The sequence below is a fragment of the Leopardus geoffroyi genome, chromosome B4 (assembly GCF_018350155.1).
Source record: "Leopardus geoffroyi isolate Oge1 chromosome B4, O.geoffroyi_Oge1_pat1.0, whole genome shotgun sequence".
NCBI lineage: Eukaryota > Metazoa > Chordata > Mammalia > Carnivora > Felidae > Leopardus > Leopardus geoffroyi.
Window position 1 is genome coordinate 89,791,850 of NC_059341.1, and position 13,343 is coordinate 89,805,192.

The 13,343-nt window shown below is 38.7% G+C and overlaps 1 pseudogene; it reads left to right on the forward strand.

The window, feature by feature from the left end:
• The first annotated feature begins 418 nt into the window (after positions 1-418).
• On the forward strand, positions 419-1,023 carry LOC123591145 (annotated as a pseudogene).
• Positions 1,024-13,343: the final 12,320 nt, after the last annotated feature.

The window sequence follows — 13,343 nt, forward strand, 5'->3', positions numbered from 1 at the left end:
AATATATCATTTAATTTTTTACTTTGATAATTTTAGAAATATAGGCTAAAAATTCCTTTCACTGAAAACAAAACCTACGAAAACTGTCACAAAATTAAAACAGTCACAAAATCTCTTCCAAGTCTCTGGAAAAGATAACAGCAAATTAAAGAAACTCTGCAGAGCAAAGATAAGATGAACGAAAGAGCAAGGTTGCACAAAAGATATAAAGCACGATAGCAGAAGATATACAAAGCAGTTACAACCACATGCGCAAAAGGCTTAATGTCCCATAACGAAAGGCAAATACTAGTTAAAAAGTAAAATCCAACTATGTGCTGCTTGAGAGTTAAACCTAAAGTAAATTAAAAAAAAAAAAAAGAAAGGAAAAGTCAAAACTGAGCGATTGAAATTGTAAACACAAAAAGAGGGAGCAAAAATGACTATGGCCAGTGATTTCTACCTATGTTGCTGTGTAGGACACAAGGCAAGCTTGGACATGAGTTTCTGGAGTACGAGGTTCAGCCAGAGAGAAAGCTTACATATGCCAACCACAGCAATTACAAAAATGATGTCATGATCAGAAAGGGGGCTTCAATACACAAGAATGTAATGGGAGAACTGAAGAGAATTCTTAATGACAGTGAAATTACAAAAGAAGATGCTTTGTGGCCCCCCTCAGACAGAATTAGCCACCTGGAGCTTAAAATTGTCAATGGAGATGAACACATTTCCTTTACCACATCAAAAATAGGTTCTCTTGTTTATTTTCAAAAAAGTTATTTGTAGACCCTGCAAGAAAAATAAAAAATAGGCTCTCTTATTGACATAAATCAAAGTATCCTGAAGGCCTTCAAGTATTTTACTATTTGTTATGGGACCTGGAATGTTTAGTTTTTAGTCTTATTGGATTACAATTCAAGATGAAACCAATCTAAGTTGTATGTTTTTAAAGCTGTTTTTATATTTAATTAAGGGATGAGTTTGTCATTTATAATACTGGGATTTTTATAAATGCGAAACTTTTTTATATGCCAATTAAAAATAAGAAAATATATAAACAGGGGCACCTGGGTGGCTCAGTCAGTTGAGCATCCAACTCTTGATGTCGGCTCAGGTCATGATCTCACCTTTCCTGAATTTGAGCCCTGCGTGGGTTCTATGTTGATGGTGGCACGGAGCCTGCTTGGGATTCTCTGTCCTCTCTCTCTACCCCTCTCCCACTCATGCTCAAGCCCTCCTGCGTGCTCTCTCTCAAAAATAAACATTTTAAAATGAATAAAATATGTAAACAGGCTTAATGTCTATTCTCATTTGGGTCCAAGTGGTTTGGACAGTCCCCACACATATTAAAGTCTGTAAATAAAAGCAACCTTTTGTTGAAATTATGTTCTAATAAAACATGTCAAAGCCTGAAAAAAAACACACAAACAGACAAAAAGAAAGTGGATAAGGAAATATCAGCTCAGGTAGAGTTTAAATTTTAAAAACTTAAATGTAGGGGCACCTGGGTGGCTCAGTGGGTTAAGTGTCCAACTTTGGCTCAGGTCACGATCTTGCAGTCCGTGAGTTCAAGCCCTGAGTCGGACTCTGTGCTGACAGCTTGGAGCCCAGAGCCTGGAGCCTCTTTCGGATTCTCTGTCTCCCTCTCTCTCTCTGCCCCTCTCCCACTCCTGCTCTGTCTCTGTCTGTCTCTCTCTCAAAAATAAATAAACATTAAAAAAAAAATAAAATAATTTAAAAAATAAAAATAAAACTTAAATGTGGGGGCGCCGGGGTGGCTCAGTCAGTTGACTGTCCGACTGCGGTTCAGGTCATGACCTCACTGTTCATCGGTTCAAGCCCAGCAGCGGGCTCTCTGCTGTCAGCACAGGGCCTGCCTTGGATCGTCTATCTCCCTCTCTCTCTGCCCCTGCCCTGCTAATGCTCTCTCTCTCCCTCTCTCAAAAATAAATAAATAAAAATTTTAAAAAATTTAAAACCTTAAACGTAATAAAGAGGATAATGTAATAGTGATAACAATTTACGTTGGAAAGAGAGTAGTTATTTATTAACATAAACCACACATGTCCCCTCAGAACAGGAGATAGGACTTCAGGCCTGTGTGAAGCAAGAGAGTAAAATTGAACCCTTGCATAAGGTCTAGAATTTCCTTCTAGCCTATTTATTTTTTAAAAGCTGGGGGGAAGGATTCTGCCCATAGTACTAGGAACTATGAATTCGTTTATTGGCTGCTCAGAAACTTGGAAGAAAAACAAAGTCGCCCGGAAGCATGAAAATCCCAAGACTGCTACACTTACATGTGTGGGATCTTAACATGCAAGACCTGCTTAGAACAAGAGCCAAAAGCTAACATAATATTAAAATTAGTCCAGGTAAATAAACTGTGGTATCTTCCCACATTGACACACTGTACAACAATGAGAATGATCAATACAACCACACACAGACATGCATGAAATTCACACATGTATTGTTGAATGAAAGAAGTCATTCAGAAAACTATAGGACTTTAAGTACAAACAGACCTAACTAACAGTGCTGAAAGGCAGGATGGTGATCACTCTTGTGCAAGACGAAACTGTCTGAAAGGGGGCAAAAGGCTGGCTTCTAAGGTGCTTCTGCGGTAATGTTGTTTCTTGATCTTGGTGCAGGTTACAGAATGGGGTTCTTTCACTTTGTGAAAGTGCATTAAGCTGTATGCTCATGATCTTGCCCCTTCCTATATGGATTCTGTACTTCAACAAATGTCTGTTCTATGTTAGACTTTCATGAAAAGAAAGGAAAATGGGTCCTGGTCTATTGAAACCCAAAAACACAATCCAGTCTCTAGAGACCCTTTTTGTTTTTTTTAATGTTTATGTATATTTGAGAGAGGGGGGGAGGGGCAGCGACAGAGGGGGACAGAGGATCCAAAGTAGGCTCTGCGCTGACAGCAGAGAGCCTGATACAGGGTTCGAACTCACAAACTGTGAGTTCATGACCTGAGCTGAAGTCAGATGCTTAACTGACTGAGTCACCGAGGCGCCCCTAGAGACACTTTTAAAACTCAAGGTAATCTTCATTTGACCTTTACCCAGGACAGATCCAACTCCCCCCAGGGGAAACTGAGCAACCTTTATCTAAGGAACTAACAAGGAAAAACTTACCAACATTCAAATATGACATATGCTGGGGTGCCTGAGTGGCTCAGTTGGTTAAGCATCTGTCTTTGGCTCAGGCCATGATCTCATGGTTCGAGGGTTTAAGCCCTGCATTGGGTTCTGTGCTGACAGCTCAGAGCCTGGAGCCTGCTTCAGATTCTGTCTCCCTCTCACTCTGCCTCTCCCCCACTTGCACTCTGTTTCTCTCCCTCTCTCTCTCTCTCTCTCTCTCTCTCAAATAAATAAAACATTTTAAAAAATAAGAAATTAATTAATTAAAAAATGACAAATACCAACAGTGGAGTCAACAACAGTATTTTGTAAACAAAAGTTTTCCATTCCCCAAAAGAACACCAGAAAAGCCTGTTAATCAATGAAAACCAAGTTTATTAGAGCCACTGCAGTAAGGAAAGACAGAATCTTGATAGAGTCTGTGTAAAATGTCTCAGAAGAGGAAGATAAAGACAGGGTTCTAGGGCCTGGGCTAGGTGATCACAAGGTAAATCTTGGAGGACAGGAAACTAGCTGGGATCAGAATTTAATACATTGTATCTTTGATTGGATGAACATAGTGAAACTAGGATTTTGAAGCAAGTTCTTTTTTTTTTTTTTTTTTAATTTTTTTTTTCAACGTTTATTTATTTTTGGGACAGAGAGAGACAGAGCATGAACAGGGGAGGGGCAGAGAGAGAGGGAGACAGAGAATCGGAAACAGGCTCCAGGCTCTGAGCCATCAGCCCAGAGCCTGACGCGGGGCTCGAACTCACGGACCGCGAGATCGTGACCTGGCTGAAGTCGGACGCTTAACCGACTGCGCCACCCAGGCGCCCCTGAAGCAAGTTCTAGATAAGTAAACTCTTTGAATTGGTTTACAATCTTAACCTCCAGGAGCAAGTATTTCCTGGAGCAAGTAGCAAAGCTAGATTTGCCTGCCCCAGGATTGATTAGTTAAAAATAGGAAAAGTATGATTTGGTCCAGGATTGATCAGCCCAGGGACAAGAATGTATATTGTTTTCGGTGATGTCTATTTATATTTTCAAATACAAAAATGGTGTGTTTAAATATGAATTTATATGCACAAATACAAAATTATATTTTCAAATGCAAAATGACGTAGACATACGTTAAAATACAAATGAACTTGGGGCGCTTGGGTGTCTCAGTCGGTTGAGTGTCCGACTTCAGCTCGGGTCATGATCTCATGCTCCCTTGAGTCCGTGCCTTGCTTGCATCAGGCTCTGTGCTGACAGCTCAGAGCCTGGAGTCTGCTTTCTATTCTGTGTCTCCCTCTCTCTCTGCCCTTCTGCTGCTCATGCAGAGCAGAGAGAGACAACTCTCTCTCTCTCTCTCTCTCTCTCTCTCTCCCTCTCCCTCAAAAAAATAAATAAACATTAAAATACAAATGATCCTTTCAAATACCAAAAAATGATATAAACATTTATATTTTCAAATGCAAAAAACTATAAACATAGTAAAAATGTAAATTAATAAATGGTAAATAAACATTGTTATTAAAATATAAATTATTAACAAATAACATTAATGAAAATATAGTTCTCTAACTATTAAGTACAAATAAAACAAAACGGAGCCTGGGTGGCTCAGTTGATTAAGTGTCCGACTTCAGCTCAGGTCATGATCTCACCATTCATGAGTTCGAGCCCCGTGTCAGGCTTGGTGCTGACAGCTCAGAGCCTGGAGCCTGCTTCGGATTCAGTGTCTCCCTCTCTCTCTGCCCCTCCCCGACTCATGTTCTCTCTTTCTCTCTCTCTCTCTCTCTCTCTCTCTCTCTCTCTCTCTCTCAAAAATAAACATTAAAAGTTTTTTCATAAAAACTCGATTATCCCCAAATTATTCTATAAATGCCATAAAATTTCATTTACAATTCAGGAGAGGTTTTTAGTGAAACTTGGCAGGCTAATGCTAAGATGTACAGAGAAAAGCAAAGGGCCGGGAATAGCCAAGACAGTATTAAAAAGAAAAAAACAGGTTAGGGAGACTTGCCATACAAATATGAACACTTAGTATGAAGCTATAGTGACTGAGACAGTGGCATATAGTAAATGAGATGGTTATGATTGTAGTAAATGACACAAGAAAGTCCGAAAAATCAGAACAAGACCCACATATACAAGAAACCCTGATGTTGCAGAGGAGGTCTTGCAGATCAGTCATTAAAGGGTAGTCTATCAATAATTGTTACTGGGATAACTTGTAACACTAGCGGTGGGAATATGCAATATTGTAACATGTCAGCTCTACCCAAATTATCCTATAAATCCAATGCAACTTTTTAAAATTTATTTGAGAGAGAGAGGGTGCACATGCACACGAGGGTGCACAAGTTGGGGAGGAGCAGAGAGAGAGAGAGAATCCCAAGCAGGCTCTGCACTGTCAGCACAGAGCACCATGTGGGACTTGAACTCATGAACTGCCAGATCACGACCTGAGCGGAGATCAAAAGTCAGAAGTTCTACCAACTGAGTCACACACATGTCCCCAATACAATTTTAAGCAACAGAATTATCCAGAGAACTTTTTCTTAAAGCACACACACACACACACACACACACTCCCCAAACTATAAAAGAAATGATTGATAAATTTAGCTATATTAAAATTTAGAATGTCTTTACAATAACAGACAATATAAATAAAAGTAATAGAACAGCCAAAAATCGGAAGAATACAATATATTTTGGGGATCGAGCCCCATCCATGTCAGGCTCTGTGCCTGCCCCTCTCCTACTCTCTCTCTCTCTCTTTCAAAATAAATAAATAAACTTAAAAAAACACACAAATGATTGCAATATAAAGTAAATAAAGAAGCCCCACCATCAAAAGTAAAAGATAAGCAATGAATAGAAAATTGTTCAAAACATACAATTCACAGAAGAGGAAAACAGAAATTAATTAATTACATAAAAGTTACTTAAACTCACTATTAACCAGAGAAATGCTCATTAAAACAGCAGAATATCATTTTAGCCACTGCATTGGTAAAATTAAAAAGCCAAATTAAATGTTTACCACTTGGTGATTAAAATACCCCACACTCTTTTATAATCACTACTAGATTTAAAAATACCCAAACAACAAAGAGTAAAAACATTGCACTTTCAGAAAATGACCAGTGTTGTAAAGGTAAATTAATAGGTTTCTATGATTTCATTATTAAGAAAGACTGATAAAAATTTTAAACTTTCCAATTGAGAAAGTTAGGGAAAAGGTCAAACAGGAAAACAGAAGGAAGAAAAAAATAATGCACAATCTAGTAATAGCAAAATAGAAAAAAATCAGAACTGATAAATAAATCTGAAGATGGTTGGAAAGGAAGGGGAAAACAAATAATAAAATAAAATAGAAAATCTGAAATTTTTAATATAAAAGAAAAACCCCCCAATAGGAAATTAGAAATTAGATAAGGGATATATCTGAGTATTTTTCAATCCCATTGAAGTAAATTATTCTCTTGGAAAATTTAAATTGCCAAAACAGACTCATGAAGTATTACAAACACGAATGAGCCAATTAAATATTATTAAAGAACTGTCTCCAAAAACAGTTCTAGGGCCAGTGAATATTAGTGAAAAGTACAATGAAGCTTTCAAGGATCAAGTATTTTCTGTGCTGTATAAACAGTTCTAGGGCCGTAGAAAAACTGGAATGCTATCCAATCCAGGTAGCTAGCAGTAACCCTGGTACAAAATAAACACAACTGGGTTTATAAAAATAAAAGTAAACTTCAGTTACTGATGTGCAGTGTTAGTCTGGGGTATCTTTCTATCAGGGTGAGTTAATAGAAATACAAATGTCTGAAGATTATGGATTAAAGGAACATGTACAAGCCATCAAGACCTAGTGATGGGAAGTCAAAGTTGAGAAATATACCAAATGTGGACATTCTTATAAGCACAAAAATGAGATGAGCAAAAAAACACAGCAAGGTTTAAACAGCTCTGAAAGTGTTAAACACTTGTATCACTCCTAGGTCCCTACAGTAGACTTCTCCAAGCTATTAGAAAACCAGCAAATACCGGGGCGCCTGGGTGGTGCAGTCGGTTAAGCGTCCGACTTCAGCCAGGTCACGATCTCGCGGTCCGTGAGTTCGAGCCCCGCGTCGGGCTCTGGGCTGATGGCTCAGAGCCTGGAGCCTGTTTCCGATTCTGTGTCTCCCTCTCTCTCTGCCCCTCCCCCGTTCATGCTCTGTCTCTCTCTGTCCCAAAAATAAATAAACGTTGAAAAAAAAAAATTTAAAAAGAAAACCAGCAAATACCAAATTGATACTAAATTAAAAATGGAGCCACATGGGTCCAGCTGCCTTGAAACACTCTCAGTGGCTGTGACGCCTACCCAGAAAGCTTATAGTAAAATAGTCCACGAATATCCATAGCATTTAGGAATATAAAAGTAATAATCTTAAATAGCTTTTGACTAAAGCTAGTGGATTACGTGCAATACGTAAACAAAAATTGTGATGAGACGTTAAAGCAGTGATGGAATTGTGTACAGAGCTCAGAGGCTGCTGGGGGCGGGGCATGAGTGAGAGAAAGATTGGCAAAGGAAGCGAAGTTTGCGCAGAACCTGTTTCTACTCATCTGTACCTTCCATGTCACCTTATGGTTCTGCTGTCTCTAACCTTTATATTCTAGTTGTATCTGTTTGTCTTTTATTTGCTGTTTGGTTGGTTGTTGAAAAAAAATTACAATGTGCTCACTATTTCCCAATGTCAATAAATTTCAGTAGATTTTCTTCACTTATTTGTGTCATCATCATACTTACATAGAAAAAAAATGTATCTCAGGGCGCCTGGGTGGCTCAGTCAATTGAGCCTCTGATTTCAGCTCAGGTCATGATCTCGCGGTTTGTGCGTTTGAGGCCCCCATGGGGGCATAGATCCCGCTTTGGATCCTCTGTCTCCCCCTCTCTGCCCCTCCCCTGCTGGTTCTTTCTCTGTCTCAAAATAAAGAAATAAACTTTTAAAAAATGTATCTTATTGGGATTGATTCTTGTAAATTTAATATAGCTATAGCTAATGACTTAAAGATTTGTTACATGGCCAACCCCTACTAGAAGTATCTATTAAAAACAAAAACAAAAAAAACCACTTTGTTTGAAACAAAGGGTTTTGGCCAAGATATAAAATATCTCTCAAAAGTAGTTAATGCCTTTCTTGAGTATTACTTACACCTTAATAAACTTAGGGGAGAATTTTGTCCAGGTATCACAAGAAATTTGTACTGTGGATTTCTAAGAATAAATGTGTAATATTTCTCAGGCAGTTGGCAGAAGGCATTAGGGCATTAGAACTTCTTTCTTTATATTTTGTTGATTAATAATTCTTCCTTTTGCATACAGAGATGAAAATTTCACCAAACAAAATTTTTAGACTTGCTTTAGTTTAATTTATCTCGTGTTCCTTTATGTATTCCCTCCCATGTTTTATCTTCCTTGGGCTGGTTCCCTATCCCTGGAGCTCCAAACTCAGTATTTATTTAGTCCCTTCTTCCACACTGCTCCACTCCCCACCAATTCTCTTTCCCTTTCCTTCTCTCATTCACCCATCCCAGACTAGGGAGATTACAGTGATACACAGAAAGAGGCTCTCAGCCATAGCTTGCACATTAAAAACAAAGAGAAATAAAAATGAATACTGCTATATTTAGATCAATTAGAATATTCCTTCCTTTGTGGGGTGCCTGTGTGGCTTAAACAGTCAAACAATGACTCTCAATCTCAGCTCAGGTCTCGATCTCAGGTCATGGGTTCCAGCCCCGTGTTGGACCCAGCATTGGACTCCATGTTAGGCATGAAGCCTACTAAAAAAAAATAATAAAATAGAAAAGAAAAGAAGATTCCTTCCTTTGTAACCTAAACACATAACCAAAATTTATATTCAAATTATACAGACATTTGTAGTTGGAAGACAACACCTCAACTTGTATGGTCTTCTTCCCTACTTAAGACAACCTCAACCCCATACTTGTTTTATCTTGCATATTATTCTCAATAGTAAAACCATTAGATAGTAGCACTTGAGTGTACATTGATACAGTGGGTGTTTTATGTATTTATAAAATAAATACTCCCTTTCCCTAAATAATTGTCATTCCCACAGAAAAGATAGGCCAAATAAAAATATGCATAAAACAATTGCTATCTCCCCAAGAGACCACCAGAATAACCTGGTGATCAAGGAAAGCCAAATTGATTAAATCTACTACCGTAAGGGAGAACAGTGCTCTTTGACAGAGGCTTAGTAGCCTCAGAAGGAGGAAGATAGCAGGTGATACTTCATAGGCTATGGGAGTCTGAGTACAAATGGTTTAGGACAGCTCTTTTTTTTTTTAATGTTTATTTAGTGTGTGTGTGTGTGTGTGTGTGTGTGTGAGAGAGAGAGAGAGAGAGAGAGAGAGACAGAGTGAGAGAGAGAGAGAAACTGAGCCGGGGAGGGGCAGGGAGAGAGGAAGACAGAGGATCTGATGCAGGCTCTGCACTGTCATCGCAGAGCCCAATGCAGGGCTTGAACTCACAAACCATGAGATCACCAGCTGAGCTCAAGTTGGACATTTAACCAATGGAGCCACCCAGGTAGCCAGGACAGCTCTTTTAAAACAAGGAATTGTTTTGGGTATTGAGCAAAGTTTTTGACATAATAGCTCAGGGCTGGTGGTATAGTGGCCACTTTGTCCTTGGTTTTCCAACACTTTCCCAGATTTAGCACTAAAAACCCTACATCTTGGGGACCCTTCAGTCCTGGACAAATCGAGACAGGTGAACATCCTAATGGGTGAGCACACCAGTACAATGATTTTGAAGCAAGTCCTGATAGCCAAGATGTTTTTTCATATGTAAAGTATTTCATAAGTTTTATACGCCAAGTATTTGCCCAGATAAACCGTGTGTTTCAGCTAAAAGAGATACTTGCCAAGAAGAGCAAGCATTTTTTTAGATCAATTAGTTTGCAGAAATTTTCCTGAAATAAACAGTGAAGTTAGTTATTAGTTTATGGCCTTATGCTCTTGGGCAAGAATTTACTAAAACTAGAGAAAAGTCATGTTAATGTAGATGGCCTGAGTTCTCAGTCCTGACACTTAAGCTACGTGGCTATAGTTGGTCTCAATTTTTTTTTAATTTTTTAATGTTTATTTTTAAGGGGGGGGGTGGTGGTGGAAGGGGCAGAGAGAGAGGGAGACAGAGAATCCAAAGTAGGCTCCAGGCTCTGAGCTGTCAGCACAGAGCCCAAACACAGGGCTCGCACCCATGAATAGTGAGATCATGACCTGAACTGAAGTCTGACACTCAACCAACTCAGACACCCAGTCATCCCCATAAATTCATTTTTTAATACTGATAAGAATTCAACAGAAAATATTTACTGAACACCTAAAATATGCCAGATCCTATACTAGCCACAAGGGACACCTATTAAAAGTATATCTGTAGAGTGACCCAAGGCTGGTGATGCGTTATCATCTACAAACACATATTAAGCATCTATTAGCCTTAAGACAATGCACTAAAGATTAGTGACTGAAGACAATGTACTCTTGCTGCCCTAGTCTCATCTAATCCTGATAATAAACATTTCATTTTTGCCTCAATTACTGAGTTTCCTTTAAAATTTACTGGGCACATCGAGGAGGGCTCCTGTTGGGAGGAGCACTGGGTGTTGTAGGGAAACCAATTTGACAATAAATTGTATTTAATTAAAAAAATAAAATAAAATAAAATAAAATAAAATAAAATAAAATAAAATAAAATAAAATAAAATTTACTGGGCCAAAAACACAGTAAGGCAAATCATCCACCTCTAAAAAAAAAAAAAAGTCTCTTCATATCATGTTTTCCTTCTATACCAGTAGTAACACTAGGGGCACCTGGCTGACTCAGTCGGTACAGCATGCAACTCTTGATCTCAGGATCATGAGTTTGAGCCCCTTGTTGGGTGTGGAGCCTACCTAAAAAAAAAAAAAAAAGTAGTAACACCATCCTTCCATCTAGAAAACTATGAAGTTTTCTTTGATTCCTCACTATGACTCAGAGCTGATACTTCCTCAGTACTGTGCCTTGACTGCTTCTAAACAATGATATCTTCAAGTTCACAGTCATTATCAGCATTTATTTCCATTTAAAAATGCTTTGTTTTCTTTTTCAAAATGTCACTCTAAAGATTCTTAACAACAACAACAAAAGCCAAATCTGAAATATTTTATTTGGGCAAAGGAAGGGAGCAGAAGCAAGAAAAGAAATTATTTCTTTTCAAAAATCATATTAACCCCACTTGACAGAAAACTGAAAGATAGCAAGTAACTTGACTTAAGGTTATATAGTTAATATATGCTAAAGCTAATATTAGGCTAAGAAGAATAGCCATAGGAAAGCAAAAAACAAAAACATATATTTTTTTAGGAGAAAAGACCAAAAATGAGAATCTGTAAGCAAAGGAATTTTCACCCCTTCATTTGATGACAGTTATCTAGTTTTGTATAAATATATTGGTTGGATATACATAATAATTCCACTGATTGTGCTCAGAGTACTTTGAGAGCTTCTTTGGAACTGCCTTTAAAGTTTGTACTACCTTGTTTTATATTCTCAACTATGGCACAGAGTCATCCTTTGATAATGGATTTAATATGGAGGAACAATCAAACATTATGTATTCAAAGTCAAATTGGAAATTGGATCATTAAGATCTATGATTAAACTCAAGCAGCTCATCATTAGGATCTGATGTTGTTAAGCAAAAAAAAAAAACAAAACAAAACAAAAAGCAATTAAAAAAAAAACAGAATGAGATGAGGGACCAGGACATAGTTACTATAATGTCAAGAACACAGAACTTAAAACAGATGCTGGCTTTTTAGTCCAGCTCGGACACCAAAAAAAGTATAAGATGTTGATCAAGTCACCTCATCCCTCTGGACCCAAATTTCCTTCCAGCCATAGAATTTTCCTTATCAAATTATCTGGATGTCACTAGGGAAGACAGAGACCAGATCCCAAGAACATAAAATTCTGGAAAGGTAAGTTTTTATTTTTGTTTTTAATGTTTATTTATTTTTGAGAGAGAGAGAGAGAGAGAGAGAGTGCAAGTAGGGGAAGGGCGGAGAGAGATGGAGACACAGATCTGAAGCAGGCTCCAGGATCTGAGCTGTTAGCGCAGAGCCAGATGCAGGGCTCAAACTCAGGGAGGGCGAGATCATGACCTGAGCCAAAGTCAAACATTTAACCCACTGAGCCACTGAGGCACTCTGAAAGGTGAGTTGTTTTTTGGGGTTTTTTGTGTGTGTTTGTTTGTTTGTTTGTTTGTTTTTTACTAATGAAGAGATGGAAACTTTATCCAGAAATATTAAGAAAACTGCATCAAGTTGGAGAGTTCAATCAGTCAGGACATAGCCAGTGAGGGCTCTGAGGTCCTATTCCACTCTTGTGTCCTCCAAGCTGTCTGGCTACCAAGACTAGCAAGTTGAACAACAAGTGTTAGACACAGGGGCGCCTAGCTGGCTCTGTTAGTAGAGCTGGTGACCCCTGATCTCAGAGTCATGAGTTCAAGTCTCACATTGGGCATGGAGCTTACTTCAAAAAATAGTGAACCCAATTGACAAAAAATTTCACAAGGGCTTGACAAAGTTTATTGACAAGGTTCAATTTTATAGCCCCTATTTGACAAAAGACTGTACTCCTGTTTCCACTCAAGTAACAAAACTTAATTTTCTCAAATATGTTTATTACAGTGAGCCATACATAACAAGGTTTGCTATTCTGACCATTTCTAAGTGTACCATTGAGTGGCATTAATTACATTCACAATGTCCTGCCATTCATAACTGGGAGATCCAGAGGGCCGTGCTCCACCAAGCGACAGAGACAGCCAGGAGCCCCACCACTGACCTTTTGTTAATGGACATGTATGTCCCTTCATCTATAAAGTTGCAGGCCCTATACTAAGGACGGAGAACAAAAACTGGCATGGGACCGTGCTTCCACATGGACTTCGTGGATCAAGGTGGGCGCTGTTTCGGTGTTTTGTTTGTTTGTTTCCTTTACAGTCAGATAACAGGTACGTTTTTATATACGTAGGGAGGAGGACAGGGTTGAAAGAGGCCGCGGATACACTTCAGAGGTCAGGGAGCAGCTCGCAGGAAGACGTGGTCTCCCAACGCCCAATTCCAAAGACCGAGGCCAACAGGGTACCAAAGGGAAGCGGGTGAAGG